We start from the raw sequence: 24,621 nt of genomic DNA on the forward strand, positions 1-24,621 counted from the left end.
CTGCAGAATATCCTTTGGCTGTAAAAAACCTTATGACAGCACGCACTTCACATTTGGTGGGGTTTTCTATTGCAGCACACATTTCAAACTGCCACAAAAACTAAACTAGCGCAGGTACGACGTTCACTCGACCACGGCTTGATGCCGACTGACCTGTTGAGTGTGTGAACGCACAGATGGCGTCGCTACTCCCCCCACAACCCACACTGTGACCAATCGGAGGTTACTTTCTGAACCGCCCTCGTAGATTAGGAAATGAGACACTTAAAGTAGTAGATGAGTTCTGCTATTTGAGGAGCAAAATAAATTATGATTGTCAAAGTAGAGAGGAAGTAAAATGTAGACTAGCAATGGCAAGAAAAGTGTTTCTGAAGAAGAGAAATTTATTAACATTGAGTATAGATTTAAGTGTCAGCAAGTCTTTTCTAAAAGTATTTGTATGGAGTGTAGCCATTTATGGATGTAAACATGGACAATAAATAGTTTAGACAAGAAGAGAATAGAAGCTTTCGAAATGTGGTGCTACAGAAGAATGCTGAAGATTAGATGGGTAGATCACATAACTAATGAAGAGGTACTGAACATAATTGGGGAGAAGAGGAATTTGTGGCACAACTTGACTAGAAGAAGGGATTGGTTCGTAGGACACATTCTGCGGCATCAAGGGATCACCAATTTAGTGATGGAGCGAAGCGTGGAGGGTAAAAACCGTAGAGGGAGACCAAGAGATGAATACACTAAGCAGATTCAGAAGGATGTAGGTTGCAGTAGTTTCTCAGAGATGTAGAAGCTTGCACAAGATAGAGTAGTATGGAGAGCTGCATCAAACCAGTCTCTGGACTGAAGACCACCACAAAAACAACAGGTTTACTGATAGAAACATTTAGCATGAGGAGACAGTGTCTAAACAAAATTGTGTGGGAGAACATAAATTTAAAATTATGTTTACCATACTCATCACAGATATAAAAATGGATTATGGGAACAGGATATGATTATCGGTTGAATGCAATAACTATCCCCACTAAATTCCACATAGAGATATATTTCATACTTAGTCATAAATGTGTACACAGCTTGAGATACAGAACAGAACTTAGAACAAACATGGAGGCTCAGCAGAGCAATAAGAGTCCAAAGAGGGTGTTAATAGTGGTCAATATGACCTATCGACCCGACCAAGGGCCCCCCCCCCCCCTCGCACTAGCTGTGAGGCTTGAGTGGAGGACATGTGGGTGTCGGCGTCGGTACTAGTAGTGCGAGGCAGCAGGCGCATGACCGGGATTTCCATCTTGGTTTAGGCAGAGTGCGGAGGTGGAGTGATTGTTGGCGGCAGGTCCATCTCATAGTCAGTCAACCAGTGGTGGTGGACGATGTGTCCGCCGACCCGAGAGCAGGTGTGTGGAACGGCCTGCGGCGTGGTGCAGGCGTGTGGCACGGCCTGCAGCATGGTGCAGGCATGCCCACCCCGAATGCAGATCGAGCCGTCCGAGAAGATGAATGCGCGAATTTCTGACAGGTTGCACTCGCGGGGGAGGGACAGGCTATGCACTACACTGACATTTAACTGCCCGTTGGAGAGCGAGGCTGTGGTGTCTGTTAGGAGCATGAGCACACGATCATCGAAGGTGATGATCAACACATCATCCACGCAGTGTGGTGGCACGTTGCAGCACCGGCTGAATGTGGGAGAGTGAGTCTCTGCAGTCGGTGAAGTGGTAGTGCATGGGGTAGATGGCGACATGCCTGGAAAACCTGCAAATGGTGACGACAAATCATGGGTTGGAGAAAACAGCGCCATGCGATGAGACAAAGTATTTTCAGGCTCCGCGGTGGAGATGTTTTCAGGAGGGTCCGACTGAGATGGAAGAGGGGCGCCGGAGTCCACGAAAGCAGGTTTGAGCCTGTGCAACGAAACAGTTTGAGGATGATCTTTAACCATAATGTCAAACATTGTCTCGTCCTCCTGGAGCACTTTAAAGGGGCCAAGCTAGGGTGATTGCAGGGGTTGTCTAACAGAATCATTCCTGAGCATAACGTGGGAGCAAGTGCTGAGTGCAGTTGGCACGCAAGTGTCTGGTGGGGAGTGGCTGATAGGTGGGTGTAGCCGTGCATGTTTGAAGTAAGTGCGCATGCGACTAACGAAATCTGGGGAGGGGGGAAAATCCTCGGGTGCTTGAGGCAGTATAAGTTCCCCTGGTAGGACTGGGTTCTCCCCGAAAACAAATTCAGAGATGATTCCCTGTAGGTCTGGTTTAAAGGTCAAACAGAGACCAAGTAACACCCATGGAAGCGCCTCAGACTAGAGGCAGTCATGGCACCTGAGGGCAGTTTTGAGGGTGCAGTGCCACCGTTTAACTAACCTGTTGCTCTGTGGGTGGTAGGCTGTTGTATGAATTTTTTTAATGCCGCAGATGTTACATAAAATGGTGAACAGGGCAGACTCAAACTGCCGGCCTTGGTCAGTGGTGATGGAGGTCGGGCAACCGAACCTGGCAATCCATGAGGAGACGAAACCCTTGGCCATGGTTTCAGTGGTGATGTTGTGTAAAGGAACAGCTTCCACCCAGCAAGACATGCGGTCGATTGTGGAGAGAATATATCTGGTGGTAGTGGTCCGATAAGGTCCATATGTACATGACGAAATCTTCCTTGCGGAATGTCGAACTTGCCTAGTGGAGGGGAGGTGTGGCGGCCAATCTTGTTGCGTTGACAGGAGATGCAACTGTGTGCCCAAGACATATATGTCTGCTTGTGTCTGTATATGTGTGGATGGATATATGTGTGTGTGCGAGTGTATACCCGTCCTTTTTTCCCCCGAAGGTAAGTCTTTCCGCTCCTGGGATTGGAATGACTCCTTACCCTCTCCTTTAAAACCCATATCCTTTCGTCTTTCCCTCTCCTTCCCTCTTTCCTGATGAGGCAACAGTTTGTTGTGAAAGCTTGAATTTTGTGTGTATGTTTGTGTTTGTGTGTGTGTCTATCGACGTGCCAGCACTTTCATTTGGTAAGTCACATCATCTTTGTTTTTAGAGATATATATAAACAAAGATGATGTGACTTACCACTTACCAATATTATATATATATATATATATATATATATATATATATATATATATATATATAATTTATTTATTTTGTGAGGCTACAGTGAAGATCTCTAGCTCTTTAAATAAGTGTCTGCAGGATGATCTGGGATAAGCTCCAGCAATTATTCTGATTACATGCTTTTGTGCAATGAACACTCTTTTACTCAGTGATCAGTTACCCCAGAATATGATGCCATGCGAAAGCAGAGAATGAAAATAGGTGTGGTAAGCTAATTTACTGAAATGTATATCGCCAAAATTTGCAATGACCCTAATAGCATAAGTAGCTGAACTCAAACATTTCATCAGATCTTTAGTATGTTTTTTCCAGTTCAACCCCTCATCAATTCATACACCTAGAAATTTTGAATATTCTACCTTAGCTACCGATTGCTGATCGAAGTCTATATTTATTAATGGTGTCATTCCATTTACTGTGTGGAACTGTATGTACTGTGTTTCGTCAAAGTTTAATGAGAGCCCATTTGCAGAGAACAACTTAATGATTTTCTGAAAAAAATCTTTTACAATTTCACCAGTTAATTCTTGTCTGTTGGGTGTGATAGCTATACTTGTATCATCGGCAAAAAAGTACCAGCTTTGCATCTCCGTGAATATAGAATGGCAAGTCATTAATATATATTAAGAACAGCAGAGGACCCAAGACCAAACCTTGCAGCACCCCATTCTTGATCGTTCCCCAGTTTGAGAAATCACCAGTTTTTTGCATATTAAGTGAACTGCTTATTTCAACTTTCTGCACTCTTCCAGTTAGGTATGATTTAAACCATTTGAGCACTATCCCATTCATACCACAGTACTTGAGCTTATCTAGAAGTATTCCATGATTTACACAATCAAAAGCCTTTGAGAGATCACAAAAAATCCCAACGGGTGACTTCCAGTTACTCAGAGCATTTTATATTTCATTAGTGAAAGTATATATAGCATTTTACATTGAAAAACCTTTCTGGAAACCAAACTAACATTTTGTTAAAACTTTATTTTTACAAAGGTGTGAAGCTACTCTACAATACATTACTTTTTCAAGAGTTTTGGACAAGGCAGTCAGAAGAGAGATTGGGCGATAGTTGTTGACATCAGATGTATCCCCTGTTTTATGCAGTGGTTTAACAATGGCATACTTCAGTCTATCTGGGAAAATACCCTGCTTCAGAGAGCTATTACATATGTGGATAAGAATCCAACTTATCTTTTGGGAACTAGCTTTTATTTTCCTACTGGAAATGCCATCAATTCCATGTGAGCTTTTATTCTTAAGAGAGTTTATTATCTTCTTAATTTCAAAAGGAGAGGTGGGTGGAATTTCAATTGTATCAAATGGTGTGGGTAAGGCCTCTTCCATTAACTGCCTTGCTTCTTCTAATAATGAACATTTAGATCCTATTTTCTCTACAACATTTAAAAAATAATTATTCAAAATGTTTTTGACTTCTGGCTTGTTGTTTGTCAAGTTTCCACTTAGTTTGATGGTAATGCTGTCATCCTGTACTCTTGGTTGCCCTGTTTCCTTTGTAGTAATATTCCAAATTGTTTTGATTTTGTTATCAGAGGTATTAATCTCAGACATGATGCACATGCTTCTGGACTTTTTAATAACCTTTCTTAATGTAGCACAGTAGTTTTTATAATATTTGGCTGTTTTTGGGTCATTACTCTTTCTTGTTGTTAGATACAGTTCCCTTTTGTGGTTACAAGATATTTTTATTCCTTTAGTAAGCCAAGGTTTTTTGGATGGTTTCTTATAATTAGATTTAACTACTTTCTTGGGGAAACAGTTTTCAAATTCTCTTACAAGTGTATCATGAAATAACTTATATTTTAAATTAGCATCAGGTTCCTTGTACACCTCATCCCAGACTAACTGCTGAAGACTTTCTCTGAAATTTCTACTTGTTGAGTCATTAATTGAACGCACAACTTTGTAGGGTAGTTTTGAATTACTGAATGGAGCTATGTCATATACTGTAACTAGCTGAGTACCATGATCAGAAAGGCCATTCTCAACAGGACAAGAATTAATGTTTTAAACTTATCTTGGTCTATAAAAGTGTTATCTATCAGTGTGCTGCTGTCCTTTACTACCCGAGTAGGAAAATTAATGACAGATGTCAAATTGAAAGAACCGAGCAAGACTTCCTGGTCATTCTTCCTATTACACTCTTTCAGTGAATCAACATTGAAGTCCCCACAAATAATAATTTGCTTTCCCCTATCTGACAGCTAGCATAACAAGACATCCAAGTTTTCCAGGAATAAATGAAAGTTTTCTGAAGGGGTCCTATATACTGTTACAATTATAAAAGAGCCCTCCTTCAGTTTAAGCTGACAGGCACCTGCTTCTATATGTTGCTGTAGACAATACAGTGACTGTGCTTCTGCTAAACTTCTTGGGATTCATCTTGACTCAAAACTAACTTTGAACAATTGTGTGGACTATCTTCATACAAAGTGATCAGATATGTTACAGGGCAATTTCTATCAATTAAAAATTTGAATTATAAATTAGCAGAAAAAGGCAATCACATGAATTTGTGGAGTCACAACTAAAATGGTGATCGCAGTATGCATAGTGATGGTTGTTTTACCGCCAGGCACACAGTGTCAGGTGAGAGGCTGTGGTGTGTTGGTCAGTGGCCTTGTGGGGTATCAGCATGTTAAAGAGTGTTGTAGTTAATACTTCAAAAGTCTGAAAATACCAACAGTTACATCCCTCTTCATTCTAAACTGTTAGTGACATGCACAAAGGAAATTAATGGAATTATAGACTCTGACAGTCTGTTCCTCAACATGATACACCAAAAACAGCAGACTGACATCACAGCTACCAGACTGTAAAACCCCCAAGCCAGTTACAAACACTTGGGCTTACCATTACTAGCACATAAAAACTTTCCAGCACAAGCATAAGGTGAGGCACTTAGCACGTTCAGAAACACCACTCAAAACTCTAATCAACAGAAGAATTTAAAATGCGTCCCCAAAATGATATTGAATACTAATGTTGTTTCACTTATTCTATAAGTGTATATGCATGTAGTGTACAGGGCGAGGCAAAAAAGATGTTAAAATTAATAGGATGTTCTCTTTTTAGTTTTTTCACAAATGGCATCCTGATATTTCACTGAGGAGCAAAGGAAGATAGTAGCCTGGATGGAGGTCTTTCAGTCTCCAAGCATTGTACAGGAAAAATTCAAGGCCTGGACCAAATGGGATGCGCCATCACATCTGACAACTGGTAAGATCTAGGAGAAGTTTGTAAGGACAGGGTCTGTTCCAAGATGACTGCAAGGGAGACAGCAGTAGAAAGAGATGTGTTCGAAGCCAGCCCAGCCAAGTCATCACACAGACTCTCTCAAATGTTAGTGGTTGGAACTTTTCACTGTGATTTAAGAAGTTAAGCCATACCACTTTTAGATTATGCACCTGCTCACAAACACAGACAAGAAAGCCCATGTGAGTGCTGCACAAATTATCTTGGAAATGGTGCACATGGGGTGACATTCTGTTCACGTTTTCTGATGAAGCAAAATTCCACATTGGCAGTCATGAGAAAAAGCACAGCTGTGTCATCTGGGTGACTGAGCACCTCCCTGGAAATTTGACAACACATGTGGGACTTCCCCAAGGCAAACGCTTGGTGTGGAGTGACCAAATTTGGAGTTATTGGACCTTCTTTTTTGAAGAACAGACAATCAGGGGAGGCAATTAGCTTGCCATGCTAAGCACATTCATGGAGGAGAATGCACCACTTACCATTCTCCAATGAGGGTACTTCCAGCAAGACAGTGCCCCTCCCCATTACAGTCAGATGGTTCAGGAGTACTTGTACAACATACTTTGTAAACATTGGATTGGTAGGCATGGTCCTCCTATGGCCAGCACGTTCAGTCAACCTGACGTCATGCAATTTTTGTCTGTGGGAGATGGTCAAGGATCATGTCTATGCTGGCAAACCTAGCAACTTTGATGACTTGAAGCGCCACATCACTGAGGTCATCACTTCTATCCCTGCCCAAATGGCCCAATGGGCTCACAATCAACAATGGACAGATTGTAAGTCCACTGAGCAGTATGAGTGCAAATTGAAACCATGTAACCAAATCCCAGCCTTGTAATTTCACTTGATTAAACATTCATTTAATGTTGCCACCTTTTTGCCTCACCTTGTAGTGTTTGATGAACAAATTATACTGTGATAGTAATTTATTTATTTATACATCCAGGGATCATCTCAAAATGATATAGAATTTGTCATCATAATACAGAGAAAATAACTCCAATATACACAATGGATTGTCGAGTGCTTTTTTGTGAATGGTCTCACTATCAATTTCAGTTTCAAAAAGACACAACATACCCACTTCCACACATCTAGTGGTACTACAGCAATAGTAACTGTAACAAATATTTAGGATGGGAACTTCAAACTTTACAGTTCTAGGCGCTACAGTCTGGAACCGCGCAACCGCTATGGTTGCAGGTTCAAATCCTGCCTCGGGCATGGATGTGTGTGATGTCCTTAGGTTAGTTAGGTTTTTGTGGTTCTAAGTTCTAGGAGACTGATGACCTCAGAAGTTAAGTCCCTTAGCGCTCAGAGCCATTTGAACCATTTTTCAAATTTTATAGGTGTCCGTACTAATGATAATTTAAACAGGAGAAAACACATTTTGAAACTCCTAAACAAGTTAGCTCATTCACATATGCTCTTTGAATCATTGCAAATTTTTAAGAGAAACAAATCAGTAAGTTTACAATTTATTTGTATTTTCATTCAATAATGTCGTATGGGAAAAGAAAGTCTTTGTTGCTCAAAAACGTGGTATAAGAATAATATGTAGTGCTCCCCCAAGAGCATCTGGTACACCTCCATTTAAGGAATTGGGCGTTTTGACTAATACTTCACAGTATATTTATCTCCTCATGAAGTTTCTTGTAAATAATCCACTTTATTTCAAAAGTAATCTGCTGATGCACATGATTACTACATCAGAAGAAAAAACAACATTAATTACTCCACATTAGGGTTATCTTTAGTACAAAAAGGAATGCACAATGCTGCCACCAAAATTTGTGATCGCTTACTGGTTCCAAATAACAAAAAATGTGTGACAGACAGCAACATTAAATTTTAAAACAAACCATAAAAGTTTCTCCTCAACAACACCTTCTATTCTGTAGAAGAACTGCTACTTTTGTAATGTGTAGAAGGTGGTGGATAAGGAGGAATAACTGCTAGCATGCAGCCATATTTCTATATGATTGTGTAAGGTGACTTGTTCCACATCATTACAATTAATCATGTAAGTGATGTGGGTGGAATATGAAACTAACTAACTAACTACAGACAGACTACGTAATTATGGACTTGTTATTATGAGGACAGGACAGATGGTCAGTCATGGCCTTGCCAAACATTGTGAGCATTTGCCCAAGATAATTTAGCAAAACCACAGTAAACCTAAATCAAAATAGCCAGACAGAGCAAACTACACCCCCTCGAATATGAAGGCAGTGTCTTAACAGCTACATTGTCTCGTTCTTTTTATCTTAAACAATATGCAGCAAACTTAACACTGGATTTTGCACTGCACCACTTTATATGGCCCCTGGTTACTCCTGAACCATGAACATTGTATCTCACCATATCTTTTTCATAATGTGTACAGCCTATGTATTTTTACACATATGCATTTAGATACACAAAATGTGGAGTGTTAATTGAGCCTACCAATATTAGATGTCAGCTTCATGTCATTATATAATGATGTGACATGTGATGCAACACATTTGCAAATAGGAAGAGAACAGAATACTGACAATTTTTTCTTGGAATGTAGGTTGTTGTGACAGACTGCTCTCTAGCATAGCCCAAGGTATAAATTAGGTTGAAAAGGTGATTATTTGATTGTGTGTTAGTGAAGTCAGTGAATTTGAATGTGGTGAACCTCTGATCTGGCTTCAGACTACTAACTTCCAAGTCAGTCTACGGATCAATCTGTCAGCACATTCAAGTTTTATCACACTGAAACCTTGTTTTTTAACGCACTTCAGTACACACCACTAAAATGCCACAAAGCACTCTACCGAGTACTGATACGTTTTCTAACTATTTACAGTGCTCTGGCCAACTGATACAGCTGTCTAAAGATCCTTGCCAGGGTGCACTTTGATGACCTCAGCATTGTCATTTTAGTAAGAAATTAGATTTGTCCTATTATTAATTGTAGCTGTGAACATCTGTCAGCTGAAAAACATCCCTCTAACGTATTCACAATTTTCTATATCCTAAAACTCTTGTTTCAGGTGCGTTTTTTTAAGTGCTGTTGACTCAACGTATTTAATTAAACTATCAAACACATGTCTGGATTTTACTGACAAATATTAGTTTGGCATTTTACCTGGCGAATTTCAAACTTTCTGGAAGGACACTCAGATCATTCTTAACAGTTACTGACTCAATAATGTTGGGTATTACATCACCAATATGAATTAGACACTGCACTATCTCACATTCACCCTCAATACAGCACCACTGTTCCTTGTTAATGAGAGTAATACCTGAAAAAAATATTAGTATATAGCTTCAAAACTAGTAATAGCATTCCACCTCCCAAAGTCCTTATCACTGATTTTTTGCAAAATTATCACTTTCTGCGTCACACAACTTTCTGCATAAGCATCCAACTGTTATTGAGTAGCACTGTAAATGAGGCAAAATTGATGGCCCTGCATTTGGTTTCATCTTTGAATAACCTCTTACAGATGTCTACATTCCTCCATCAAATATAATCTGGCCTGTTTTTACTATGCATTCTTCAATCCTTTATGCATGTTACAACTTTGGGAAATAAGTGGGAATTTTTCTGAAACACTTTTCCTACAGTTCTTCATCGCTGGGTAAAGAAAATGTATTAATGGTTTGATTCTGTGACTTTTACAGCACCTCGAAACTTTTGCTGTCCGAAAAAGTATATTCAATATTTCTATTAGAATGTAAAAACACAATTTATTAATCATTTTGTATATATTTACTTAATTTATACAATCACTTATGGCATAAATGCTCATTTATTGTTAAAATACAATAACTACTTATACAATCGGTAGCTGCCAATAAATACCTACAATAAATAGATCTGAACTATATAAACTTCATATTAATAACTGAAGATAATAATACATGATGCACCACACAATGCGAATGTTGTAGTGTACCACACATACAAACTCTTGTGGAAACAGGACCCAGGCCAATGGCCAAGGAGAGAAGTGAGTGACGTCACCTGCATCAGATGGCAAGTTGCAGACTAATGTAAGCAGATGGCTTTAGTTACAGACTTATATGCCTTCTTTATGAAATCATGAAATTTCCCAGTCAGCATCAGATATTGATTCATTGCCTCACAGTGGTGAGTCATACAAGGATATGGCCTATTATTACATTTTATCTGTGGTTGTCTTAGAGTTCACCAGTGATGGTACAGATAACAGCACCTTCAGGACTGATCCCCTCAAAAAAAAAAATGCCTCAACAGTAAGCAATGCCATCAGTTCACACCACAAAGTCATCAATGTAGAATTATGTGTACCAGTTGATGTGCATGTGGATTTTCCATTGCCTGTATTCTTCATACTGGCATGTTCTTGGAAATGGAAATGGGCTTCATCTGTCCACAGTGGTCGCGGCCGAATTCTCGCGTGCCCTCTGGTGGACGGGACTCTATTTGCGGCAACTACCGTCCGTGACGCGCCGTGCCGATGTGCGCCTCCCGCGATCTTTCTGGTGGCTACTACACACAGAATGTTCCATGGTCGTTCATTGTCCACTTCCATGTGAGCAAGAAATTCCAGAGCTGAGTATGGGTGAGTTTGTGTGGATAGTGATGCAGGATGTTTCATAGCATTTTATGCACTGTGCTCACAGGCATATCCAATGTTTGGGCAATTCTCAGTACTCTGCGTGTTTGAACACGACCACTCGGCCCATCCTACAATGCAGTGTCCACATCTACAGCAGGCGTCAGATCAACTGATTTCCTCCTCCTGTCACACTGCACTTCAAAAGAACCTGTCTTTTTGAATTTTGTAATCAGTTTTTCCAAACCCTTAGCAGACATTGAACCATTGCCTTTTTTTCATATCCTTCAGTGTCCAGAACTTTTGCAGCACTCTTGATGCACAATCACCATTCATGCAAAATAATTTAACCAGCAGCACATGTACCCTTCATGGAGACAGTCATGTTGGGCACCTCGGACACAAACCGAGGAAACGCATCATGCTGCATATCTGTTGGCTTGCATATTCTGATGCTTACAGCACCATCTATTGGTCAAATTTATTTACTTATTTATTTACTTTTTTCCTTCCCATGAAATTTCCCCCCGTGTCAATAATATGCCATTCAAATTTGATGTCATTCTGAGTAGTGGTTCTCTTTCTATAGTGTTTTGAAATTAGAACTTTAATTATGGTAACCCTGTATATAATATTTTACTTTGGTTCATGTTAATGGATTTACTGATTAAAGTTGATCAAAATGTGTAATGAAAGCTATATTTTTGAGTAGGCCTTCGGCTCCAAAAGCCCATATCAATGATGTTTCATTGAATGGTTCACATGCTGACACTTGTTGATGCCCCACCATTGAAATCTGCAGCAACTTGCGGAAGGGTTGCACTTCTGTCACAATGAACGATTCTCTTCAGTCATCATTGGTTCCGCTCTTGAAGGATCTTTTTCTGGTCGCAGCGATGTCAGAGATTTGATGTTTTCCCGGATTCCTGATATTCACTGTATGCTCATGAAATGGTCATATGGAAAAAAATAACCACTTCATCACTGCTTTGGAGATGCTGTGTCCCATCGCTCGTGTGCCGACTGCAACACCGCGTTCAAACTCACTTAGATCTTGATAACCTGCCATTGTAGCAGCAGTAACCTATCTAAAAACTGAGCCAGACACTTGTTGGCTTATACAGAGTGAAGCAAAATTCACGCACTCGGGCTTTGCAGTGTGACTCCTCTCATACTAGAGATAAAAAAAATGTCTGTCACAAAACTTCGTCCGATAAGTACATCCGGCAGAAAAAGGATGTTAAAGAGTGGTAATCTGGGATTGCTGTAATCACGTATGGTAACTACCTCTGCTCTCACGTGTAAGTCGTACTGTACAATTAGTGCAGTGGATAGAGTTTTGGGTTAGCGTGCAGGAGGTTGAGGTTTCCATCCTGGGTTACGGCGCATTTTTTTATTTCCCAATTTAATTCTGACATTTCATACTGTAATATACACCGTTTCTTGGGTCACATGTAGCCTCAATTTACACCATTTTGTAACGCTGAACATAGCAGATACGTGGTTAGACAAATAAGAAGTAGAAACTTGAAACAAATGACCTGTCATAGGGCAGAATAACTACAAAAACAACATTAATTTCGAGATTCCAAATTATGATAGCACAGTACAATAACACAACATCTACTAGTCATTTATACTACGTGTAATATGAGAGCTCAGATGTTGCAACTTAGCAACCAGTGACAATAATGATGTCCATATTAATGACCTCATGACCTTCACAAGAGAATACATTGTCCTCCGAACAACAGATGCTCAAAGCAACCTTTCTGCACGTCCAAACATTGTGCAACCCACCGGATCATACAGCTATGGATCCTTCACAGCGAAGCTGCGTCCATAGTAACAAGAGCAGCATGAACATGTGCTACCAGTTCACCCACACTCGTCGGTGGAGTAAAGCACACATGCTCATTCAGGTGTCCCCACAGGAAGAAATCCAGTGGATTTAGGTCAGGTGAACACGGTGGCCATACAATTGGACTCCACGTCCAAGCCATTTCCCTGGAAATGTTATGTCTGAGGAGAATGTTCGGGTTGGTTACACCAAACAACACTCCCATTTTACAGTAGATCATTTATTCGCCTCTTTACACAAGCAAGGCTTACATAGAACTAACATGGTGGTTTTGCCCAAAGATAATCTTAGTATAGTTCAAAGACGATACTCAGATCGCTGCTGGTGTCGACCTCATCGGCACCACATAGCCCCCCCCCCCCCCCCGCAGTACAGAGTACTCTTGAATTGAACTCTTGAGAGGGGGGAGGGGGGGGGGAGGGGGTGACTATGGCATCAGCAGGGCTGGTCCGCGGGAGCCGGACCACTGTCAGCTCAACAGTATCGTTGGGGAGCTGTGTCGGTAGATGTCATGGAGGAAGGTTCGGCCACCGAACCCTGAAGTCGTCGAAGCGCGCCAGCCGTCGTACTGCGCGTGCTGGTCGTGCGACAACAGGGAGGCCAGCGGTTTGCGGGTGTAACGGAGCGACGACGACGATGTCTCTGGTGGGCGTGGCGTACACACGAAGCATGTCCAGGTCGACATCGGGTGAGAGGGGAACACATTTTACCAGGTGGCAGGGAATGGCAGAGGTTGTGTCATGAGCACCGGTTGAAGGGAAACACACGACGAACAGTGTGTCATCGCGTAGTATTATAGAGATGTCGTGGATTACGTCCAGGGGGACAGGCACAAACACCTCGAGCAAGGGCTCGTTCAAGATTGGGGGGGGGGGGGGGGCGTGAGAAACCTCAATAGGGCGAGGCAGGCGGCGGAGGAGGGGTCGAAGGGACCGGCGAAGGGCCCGGCATCGAGGGCATGATTGTAGGTAAGCTCGACGTGGGGAGCATGTGATCACTCAACGGAGTGTGTGAGATCGGAGTAGAGGGCGAGGTCAGAGAAGAGCTTGACGATTGGAACTGGAAGTCACTCGACCGAGTGTGTAAGTCCGACATGGAGGGAGTGGTCGGAGCGTCGTGAGCCACGACAGTGAGTGGCGTGGTCGTGACCTGAAGGGGGGTAGAAGTGGGCTCAACATGAGGAGGCTTAAGTCTGTTGAGAGAGCAACCGCTGAATCTTTTGTCTGGATGTCATAGATGTTTGCTGAGCACTGGAGAACTCAGTACGGGCCGGTATATGGAGGTTGTAGGGGAGCATGGACAGTGTCATCTCGGAGCATGACGTAATCGCAATTGTCCAGAGATTTCGGGACGTGAGCCTTAGGGCGGGAGTGGCTGGCATTACGTACATTATGTATATTACGGATCCCATATCCAGCATGTACATTTTCTACATCATTAACCAAGCCATCAAAATGATTAAATTTCTATTGCCACCAGTAGAAGTTACAATACTTTCACTTAATTCCTAAGTTTTCATTCTGATAAAGACAGAGTTCAGAACGACACCCAACTGAAACACCATAATACCTTCACGAGCAATCTGTTCCTCATGTACACATTTGTGAATATCTAAGGCAGTAGAAGCGGAGGATTCCAATCGAAGTTGCACTGGATACAACCTGTTCTGTTTGAGTTCCACGTCCTACTTACAGGACTTTGTTAAGAAACACACGAAATTACAAACCTCACACGAGACGCAAACATACAGTCGCGGTGGCTGTGGACGAGAGACCGATGCCTCTCGTCACAGTTACCACTCGACTGTAGTATATTGTGAGTCTTTTTTTTCCAAAAGTTGGCAGGTTCATACTTCCAAAGAAAACAAGACACCAACATCTCCCCAAACTGCAGTGAATATACCAACTGAATATCTCATATAATGAGTACATCATATTGTGAGGTCATTCTTTTCCAAGAATTGGCAGGTTCATACCTTCAAAGAAAAGAAAGACGTCAATCGGTTCCAAAATTGAAGGGAATTTATATAAAATATATCATATAATATATGATGAATATATATGAATGTATAATAAACTGCTCCTTTATTTCTTCTGCAAAAGAGGCTACAGTAGTACAGCGTCTCGAACGATCACCCTCTACCATGCTTCTCAAGATGGTTTGCAGAGTTTAGCCGTACAAGTAGACGTAGATGAGTCGATACGCTCATTCTGTCGCCTTCGATACGGAGTGTACACGTGACGTCACGCGTGGCTTTGCCAAGCTCACCCATCCAGAACTGGGTAATCTCTACGAATGTCATGTTTGCATAAAGCCTTGTGAACTGTAGGTTACCCTGTATCCAATATGAAAGGAGCTGTCTATCGACTTCCGTGATCGTTTGGTTCACAACGCGCGTAGCGAACATAACGTTCAAAGCAATAGCATTCACATAAAATAGAGAGAACAGGAGGTAACGCTTTTTCCTTACTGCAGGGCACGTTAACCTGGAAGCTAGGTCGTTTACAAATATATAAAGTTCTGTTGGTTTGTAATTAGAAAGAATAGGTAGCAGATGAATTAACGCAGCGGTTCATTTATCTTATGCCCGATGAATAAATGCTGTTTCAAAACAGTGAGGATCTCTCTCAGTATAAATAATATTTGTTGTAATAAAATTATGAACAACGTCATATTGATGGTTAAAGATGTAGTTAAGGATTTGTTTGACAAAGAAGTGTCTTAAGAGAACTATCTCGTAAATTTTCTTTCGTACTCTATAGATGGTTGCGACTAAGTTGCTTTTTAATTCCTTTGCAAAAGTGCCAGTCTCTGCTGTTTATTCTGGGTGGTAGTTTGTTTTACCAGATGATAAACGTGTTTTGAATATTTATTCGCATTTGCGTGTTTCACGCGTAACTTGTAAATTACTGTCAATGACAATTCATACCGAGGGGGGGGGGGGGGGGGGGGGAGAGAAAAAAAACGTTCTATACACAACATCGAATATTACGGAAGAAATATACTTCTATTAGGTCAGTAATAAAGTCTCAGAACCTATTGGGAAGGCGAAAAAAGAGAAAAAAACTCAAATGGGGCGGGATGCAAACCACCTTTACAGCTACCTACAGTTTATAACTCGATGCTCGTAACCACTAAACCAAAATGAATTAAGAAATTCTTCCTTTTGTACTATAACTTACAGCTTCGACGACTTTAATAGCCAATACGTCATTAGGTGAAGTTTAAGTATAACAAACCGTATCAATAATGATGTGTTTTTATAAATCTTTAGTGTGTCACTGCCTTGAAACTGCATACTTTCATAACACGAAGTTACGATACAAAACTGCGGAATCCAATACGATGTTTTTCAAGCACCCAGCATCAAGTGTTTACGAAAGTCGATAGCAGTGCCTGTAATCTTCGATAGTTGCGTGTGACATGAAATTACGTCATGTTTGTACAAGTCTTATGAACTATATGTTACCCTCCAGAACTAAGAGCCCTCGTTCAATTCTTTGGAAACAGACAGCTATAGCACTGCAAGTGGCTTTCGTCAATGCTTAACAGGTGATTTAGTAGAATTGTAGGTGTAAATAAATCGAATCAATAAAGATTCTTCTAAACGCAGTCTGCATGTTGAACAGCGTCTTTCACACACAGCGTCTGTCATCCTGGCAGAACTTGTGGGAGCGGGAGGGCAACTAGGGAGGTTATAGACTGGACATGAGCCTTTTGCTTGCATAAGCTCATTTTGTAGGTAAAACAATGTGTAAGCGAGAATTAGCGCCACATCGTACTTTAGAAAGTGATGTCTACGACGTAAGTTTCGTATGAACGCGGGCGCGCTCAAATGTAACGCCTCAGAATTTCTTATGTGAAAACTCTTAACAGTTAAAGCAAAGGTCATCCACATTCTACATCTTTATTCTTCATGTCTACAAATTTGCAGCCCTTTTCCACAGTGGCAGCTTGTCAGAAGCCACGCATCTTCACTTTTGTATGGCAGAAGTGGTAGTCGTTGTTGCAATAATAATTTAGCAATAAACATTTATGCACTTTTGTCAGCGAGCACGAAATACGTTAGCTTACGTTATTCCTTCTACACTGCCAACACTAGAGAGCAAGTCAAAGTGCGAGAGCTTAACCGTAAGCCAAGACAGACGGAGACGCGAGTCCGTTTCTATTTATGCGGATGCCAGGCCACCTTAAAGCCGTGGTAACCATGAAGTAGGAACAGAAGAGGGAGTACAGGCTGTCGTTGCCATATTGCCATGTGCTTACATGGCACGGGAGGCCACCAGCTGTGATGTCACCTCTCTAGGTTTCTCTTATGTTAGTTTTTCTGTGTGCAGTAGTTGTCCTGTGTGCAGTGAATATGGATAAAATCCTGTCTCGTGTGAGTTCTGATGTAATGTTTTCGAGTGAGGACGTTATTACTATCTTGCAGAAACTGTCGTTTTTCAAGTGCATTCCTTAGTTCATGGTACGAGTGGCACAAATGGTTCTGTGCTAGCATTACAAAAGGAAAATTATTTTCCCAATCATGTTTGCTCTTAAGCACAAGAAAAACTGTATGGTCTTCTGAGGGTTTCGACGATCTGAGGAATCTGTCTAGGGGTTTAGCATGGCACGTGTCTTCTAAAGATCATCTAAGTGGTTTCATTTCATATTAAACACTATCCACACAAGTGTTCAGTATTTCAGAGCTACTTGCAGAACATCAGATGTAGTGTTTTCGTCGCCACTGTAGTCTTGTACCGAATGGAAGCAAGGGAACACAAATGCGCCTTCCACGTCAGGCGCCAGTCCAAAGTGACGCCTAGGTAGCGTCCAGTGTTCGTCCATGGGATGGGGCCTCCCATGACGCTGAGTGGCTGCAGGTCGGCGGGAATATAATTGTGCGTGAATATCACCGCCTGGCTTTAGGCCGCGTTGAGCCGCCATTTTGTTGCCCTAGCTCCTAGGACGCCGCAAGCCGATTGTAGGTGGAGACGCAGCAACCTGGCGTTGATGCTGCGTCCATATAAAGCTGTGTGTCGGCATAGAGCGTGATGTGCACCCCCTGCCTCTTCGGGACATCGTCGGTCTGAAGTGAGTAAAGCAAGCGGCCGATGAAGGACCCTTGCGGTACTCCAGCTGTAATGGGAGGCGCCAAGTCAGGTAGGACTGGAGCAGGCGTGCGTGTGAAACCAGTAGCCTCTGTGTAAGTACCCTACTGGCCATTAAAATTGCTACACCACGAAGATGATGTGCTACAGACGCGAAATTTAACCGACAGGAAGAAGATGCTGTGATAGGCAAATGATTAGCTTTTCAGAGCATTCACACAAGGTTGGCGCCAGTGGCGACACCTACAACGTGCTGACATGAGGAAAGTTTCCAACCGATTTCTCATACACAAACAGCAGTTGACCGGCGTTGCCTGGTGAAACGTTGTTGTGATGCCTCGTGTAAGGAGGAGAAATTTGTACCATGACGTTTCTGACTTTGATAAAGGTCGGATTGTAGCCTATCACGATTGTGGTTTATCGTATCGCGACATTGCTGCTGGCGTTCGTCGAGATCCAATGATTGTTAGCAGAATATGGAATCGGTGGGTTCAGGAGGGTAATGCGGAACGCCGAGCTGGATCCCAACAGCCTCATATCACTACCAGTCGAGATGACAGGCATCTTATCTGCATGGCTGTAACGGTTCGTGCAGCCACGTCTCGATCCGTGAGTCAACAGATGGGAACATTTGCAAGACAACAACCATCTGCACGAACAGTTCGACAATGTTTGCAGCAGCGTGGAGCATCAGCTCGGAGACCATGGCTGCGGTTACCCTTGACGCTGCATACAGACAGGAGCGCCTGCAGTGGTGTACTCAACGACGAACCTGGGTGCACGAATGGCAAAACGTCATTTTTTGGGATGAATCCAGGTTCTGTTTACAGCACCATGATGGTCGCATCCGTGTTTGGCGACATCGCAGTGAATGCACATTTGAAGTGTGTATTCGTCATCGCCATACTGACATATCACCTGATGTGATGGTATGGGCTGCCATTGGTTACACATCTCGGTCACCTCTTGTTCGCATTGACGGCACTTTGAACAGTGGACGTTACATTTCAGATGTGTTACGACCCGTGGCTCTACCCTTGATTCGATCCCTGCGAAACCCTACATTTCAGCAGGATAATGCACGACCGCATGTTGCAGGTCCTGTACGGGCATTTCTGGATACAGAAAATGTTCGACTGCTGCCCTGCCCAGCACATTCTCCAGATCTCTCACCAACTGAAAACGTCTGGTCAATGGTGGCCGAGCAACTGGCTCGTCACAATACGCCAGTCACTAATCTTGATGAACTGTGGTATTTTGTTGAAGCTGCATGGGCAACTGTACCTGTATACGCCATCCAAGCTCTGTTTGACTCAATGCCCGGGCATATCAAGGCCGTTATTACGGCCAGAGGTGGTTGTTCTGGGTACTGATTTCTCAGGATCTATGCACCCAAATTTCGTGAAAATGTAATCACATGACAGTTCTAGTATAATATATTTGTCCAATGAATACCCGTTTATCATCTGCATTTCTTCTTGGTGTAGCAATGTTAGTGGCCAGTTGTGTAATTTACACACAAGGCCCTCGTGCCACAGGCTGTCGAAGGCCCTCAGAACGTCCAGGAGTACCGGCCCAAGATACTCGCGACGTTCCAGCGCCCCCATCGCCTCCTCTATCAATCGAAGCAACTGCTGCTGTCTAGAGTGGCCCTCCTGATGCCAAATTGTTCGTCAGGGAGCAGGCCTTCCTCTCTGACGGGTCGCCACAGCCTCTTGATAAACAACCTCTGGAATATCTTCGAAACTGTGGGCAACAGGCTGAACGGTCTGTGGTTCTGCTCCAGCCGCAGGTCCTTTCCTGCCTTGGGGACTGCTACAACTTCCACAGGTTTCCACACAGATGGGAAGTTGTAAGTCCTCAGCATGGAGTTGAAGACTCTCGTCACTTGCTACACAGCTTTCGGTGGGAGCATCTTCGGCAGTTCATTACAACCGCCTGTCTTCGTCGTCTGCAGGCGCGCGAGTTGCTGCGCGATCTCTTCTTCTGTGACTTGTTCGATCACATCGTCCACCTCTCTGTGCACCAGGAACACAAGGAGACGCTGCTCCAGCAGGCGGACTTGTTCTTCGTCCATGATGTCCTTCACCGGCGTGAAATTGGCGGCGAAAGCGTCCGCTAACGCGCTGGCTTTAGCTTCAGGTTCGAGGATGACGTCACGCTCCACCTGGAGCAGCGGGATTTGCTGGCGTCGTTGTAGGATGCTCTTAGTCAGCCTCCAGGCTGTTCCGTCTTCTATTTCGCAACGCATTTTTTTGATCGTGGCCTTCACTGCCGGCTGTTGTGTAACCTGCCACTCTCGGAACAGGCCGTTCTTCTCCCTGATAGCCTGGAGGATGTTTGGTGGGAGCTGTTTCGAGTGTTCCCAAGGTCGTCTTCGTTTTCACGGTGTGACTGCTGCTGCTTTTTCGTGTGTCAGGCACGTGAATGTGGCAAGGGCCTCGTCAGTGCCCTCGGCCTGCAGGTAGCACATGGCAGCGATTGTCTCCTCAAGGTGGTCCCGAAAATGGTATCAGGCAACAGTGCAGTACTGCTTGCAGCCCTCCGGTGGTGCGACTACGTCAGTGGCTAGATAATAGCACATGTGTGGTGGCGATGGCGTCTTGTGCGGCACCCTTGATGATCGCGACGTCTAGGACAATGGGGTAGTGAGTGGGGTCAAAAGGCCCGAGCACCATCGCATAATGTTGTTTGGCTACTCACAGTAGCCTCCTCCCACTAGGAGTTCCATTCCAGGTGTTAGCATTGAAGTCGCCACTAATGAATAAGTTGCCTTGCACCGACAGCAGGATGTGAAAATGTTGCAGTTGCAGCAGCCATCCTGGCCTGCTGAAGTGTTGACCAGGACACTAGCTAGTAGCCTCTACTGTGGTCAACTCTGGCAGCTGGAAGGGATGGTGGCGTAGTGATGTCTTCACATACACCGCTGTCCGCCACCCAACGTCTCTCAGTCATTGCGGTAGCACTGGAAGTTCAGTGCCCGCACATGCACTCCTGGTTTCAGCCAGGTTTCCGTGACAAGGCAGACGTCCGTGGCCTCATCACACTGAAACTGCCAAAATTCGCCTACTTGGTCTCTAATGCTGTTTGCATTCCAGATGCAAATGGTTAGCCCCAGTATTGCTGAGTTAGCCACGATGTGGGGCACGGGCTGCTCGTGCGGTGGTGGCCTGGTTGGCTGCAATCAGGGCAGATAGAAGCATCTGCGGAAGCTGCAGAATGAGCTGCTTAAAATCTTGCAGCATCTTGCACAGCTCTGCAGCTTTACTGGGCGCAGCTGGCGTCTCCGTTGTATGCGTCGGTGTAGGCAAGATTTGCTCGGCGGGTTTAGAAGCGGAGGTTTCGTTGTTGGGCCGCTATCCCCGTCTACTGCACCGGTTTCCTGCCCTGGCTGGCGGCTCTGCTGCTGGTGCTGCTCCGGCTGGCACCCACTGCTCTTTCCACCGTCCGCGCCCTTGGACGTCCCAGGGGGTGGAGGGGGCAGGCGAGTAGTCTCTGGGCTGGTCCCATTGTCAGTGCCGTGTGTGTAGCGTCAGCCACAACGATGTTCTTGCCCACTTGCACAGGCCTGGAGGGAGCAGGTCGCTCCCTGGCTGCTGCTCTCTAAATGCCTTGCAGCCCCTGTAGTTTGCAACATGCGCCTCTCTGTAGTTACAGCAGGTCGGACAGTCTGTTTTGGGGAGTGGACACTCCCTGCTGATGTGGTTTCCCTCGCATATGGCGCAGGGCGGCGTCATCTGACAATACTTCGCGATATGGTCGATTCCTTGGCAATTGAAGCACTGTGGAAGTCCTCTTCTGCACCGTAATTTCTCCACAGTGACTTCTGTGCTGCCCACCCTCTTCTCCAGGAATATTTTCCTATGTATAAGATTGTCATCCAGGACATAGAAGAGCGGCATGTCACTGTTGTCTCTGGGTGACTTCATCTGCGATATGGTGTGGATGATGTAACTCTTTTCTTCCACCAGCTCCCGGAGGTAGATGGGATCCGTGTTGATAGACAGTTTCTAAAAAACCACCTTCAACGTCTTCACTGATTCAGACGAACACAATTGAGAGAGGAGTCCTCCGTGCTTCGTCAGCTCCATCACACCTTGATAGTCGTCCACAGCACGTGTGATTACGTGGTACAGGTCTCGGTCTGCCGTCGGCGTCGTGAAGGTGCTCTTCACCTCCTGTTTTATCTTCGATTCGAAGTCCTTGAAGGTGCCCCCCACTGGATGACAACTGGTCGGCGAGGGGGCGCACTCGTCTGCTGCTGTGTGTCAGATGCCTTCGTTGTTGCGTCAGGGAGGCTGTTGAATCGGTTGGCGGTGTTTACCCTGTCTGCTGCTGCTGCTAACACGACTGCCCTGGCTGTGTACTTTCTAGCGAACCTTGTAAACCCGTCTTCGTCCGTCTCAGGCAGCGTTTTGCACATCATTTAAATCTAGTTTTACAGGAAAGCTGTTCCTGTGTAAAACCGGTAAGAATTCCATGCTTCGGGGAACTCTGCTTTCTTTCGGCGCTCTTCGAAGCGCATAGCAGTTCTCGACAGAATTGTTGGTAAACGCATTTCTTTGAACAGTGAAACGATATGGAACTGTAGCGCCAAAATAATATGTGCCATTCACCAAAAACCGTCCGGGGCTAAGTGTGGTTTTAAAGAAAAAATTGACAGTCCAGACTTTAGTGCAACGACTACAAGAGAAGACTGTGGTTTCAAAAATAGCCTCCTAGGTTTTGTCTTTGCTTTTCTTTTCTCTGTTTTCCGAAGCATATTTTTAAAGACTCAACTACTTTTCAACATTCTCCAGGAAAAAATAATGGTGCACAGTTTTGCAATAATGCTGTATCAGAATGAATAGCTTACAAGAAAAGCTTGAGAAATAAAGATAAAGTAATCGACTTTTTAAATTCCACGAAACACTCGACTAATTTTCAAGCTGGGGCATCAATGAATACAGCTGAAATGATGGATGAATGCATCGGAGGTATTGGATAATATTGTAATACAACGAGAAACAAGATTTTCGTATAGTGATAAACTACTCTTTCTTAAACTAGGGATGCTACTCAGTTCGCCAGTGCTGCCTGCTTGTAGTCACTGATCACATTTTGTCTGTGCTACCCACCTCCTGTTACTGATGGCCACCGAGTCGATTGTTTTCCATGTAAACGATGTGGACCCATTATTACAAACCTGAGCGCATCCTCGAATCTCCTGCATATGTGAGTAGAACTGGAGACTGTATCTGCTTCGCAGCATCAAGAAACCTTTCACTCCGTCACTTTGGAAGATGTTACCAAAAGAATGATTGAGAGTGAAATGGAAGAAGTTATTCCAGAAACTTTCAAACTAGCTTGTCTAACTGCTACCATTCCTGCAACAAGTGCTTCAGTTCAAATGAGTTTTTCATGTTTAAAATACGTAAAAATTTGTCTGAGAAACAGTATAGATCAGGACTGCTTACTAGCACATGCTAGTATCTCAACTGAAAAACCTGTACTGCGAATACTTGAAAACAGATATACATGAACGATATCATCGAAAGATTCGGGAAAAAGAAGGCCCGTCGAGTTAACTTGTTTTACAAGTAACAAAGCTGAAATTCCACTCTACCAGTTCATTTGTAAATAAAAGTATTATTATGTGTTGTCGTGGTCTTCAGTCCAGAGACTGGTTTGATGCAGCTCTCCATGCTGCTCTATCCTGTGCAGGCTTCTTCATCTCCCAGTACCTACTGCAACCTACATCCTTCTGAATCTATTTAGTGTATTGCAAAACTCATTTACTACTTTAAGCCTCTCATTTCCTAATCTAATTCCCGCAGCATCACCCGATTTAATTCGACTACTCTCTATTATCCTCGTTTTGCTTTTGTTGATGTTCATCTTATATCTTCCTCTCAAGACACTGTCCATTTCGTTCAGCACCTCTTCCAGGTCCTTTACTGTCATCGGCGAACCTCAAAGTTTTTATTTCTTCTCCATGGATTTTAATTCCTACTCCGAATTTTTCTTTTGTTTCCTTTACTGATTGCTCTATATACAGATTGAATAACATCGGGGATAGGCTACACTCCCTTCCCAATCACTGCTTCCCTTTCATGACTCTTATAACTGCCATCTGGTTTCTGTACAAATTGTAAATAGCCTTTCGCTCCCTGTATTTTACCCCTGCCACCTTTAGAATTTGAAAGAGAGTATTCCAGTCAACATTGTCAAACGCTTTCTCTAAGTCTACAAATGCTAGATACTTAGGTTTGCCTTTCCTTAATCTGTTTTCTAAGGTAAGTCGTTGGGTCAGTACTGCCTCACGTGTTACAACATTTCTACGGCATTCAAACAGATCTTTCCCGAGGTCGGCTTCTACCAGTTTTTCCATTCGTCTGTACAGAATTCGCGTTAGTATTTTGCAGCTGTGACTTATTAAACTGACAGTTCGGTAATTTTCACATTTGTCAACACCTGCTTTCTTTGGGATTGGGATTATTATATTCTTCTTGAAGTCTGAGGGTATTTCGCCTGTCTCATACATCTTGCTCACTATTATTATTATTGTTATTATTAATGGAACATTGTAGCTTTGTAATAGTATGAAGTATGCAACGCGTTTCCAAACACGGAAGTGCATGTTACTAATGCATAAAATGCTTTATTTTATGTCTCCAAAAGGCGCTCAGCATTTTCAACGCTATAGGAGAATTTTT

The 24,621-nt window shown here is 43.4% G+C and overlaps 1 protein-coding gene across 6 annotated transcripts in view; it reads right to left on the reverse strand.

Moving 5' to 3' along the window:
• The window catches only part of LOC124776416 (leucine-rich repeat protein SHOC-2-like), a 189,297-nt gene that overhangs the window by 152,310 nt on the left and 12,366 nt on the right, over window positions 1–24,621 (reverse strand). The window contains exon 1 of one of the 6 annotated variants that reach the window (XM_047251404.1): window positions 14,403–14,620. The exons of the other annotated variants lie outside the window; for them this stretch is intronic. The gene's annotated coding sequence lies outside the window, so the exon portion shown is untranslated. Of the gene's footprint in view, window positions 1–14,402; window positions 14,621–24,621 lie in introns of those variants that run through there. 6 annotated transcript variants of the gene reach the window in all.

Source organism: Schistocerca piceifrons, chromosome 2 (assembly GCF_021461385.2).
Source record: "Schistocerca piceifrons isolate TAMUIC-IGC-003096 chromosome 2, iqSchPice1.1, whole genome shotgun sequence".
In the NCBI taxonomy this organism is placed as follows: domain Eukaryota; kingdom Metazoa; phylum Arthropoda; class Insecta; order Orthoptera; family Acrididae; genus Schistocerca; species Schistocerca piceifrons.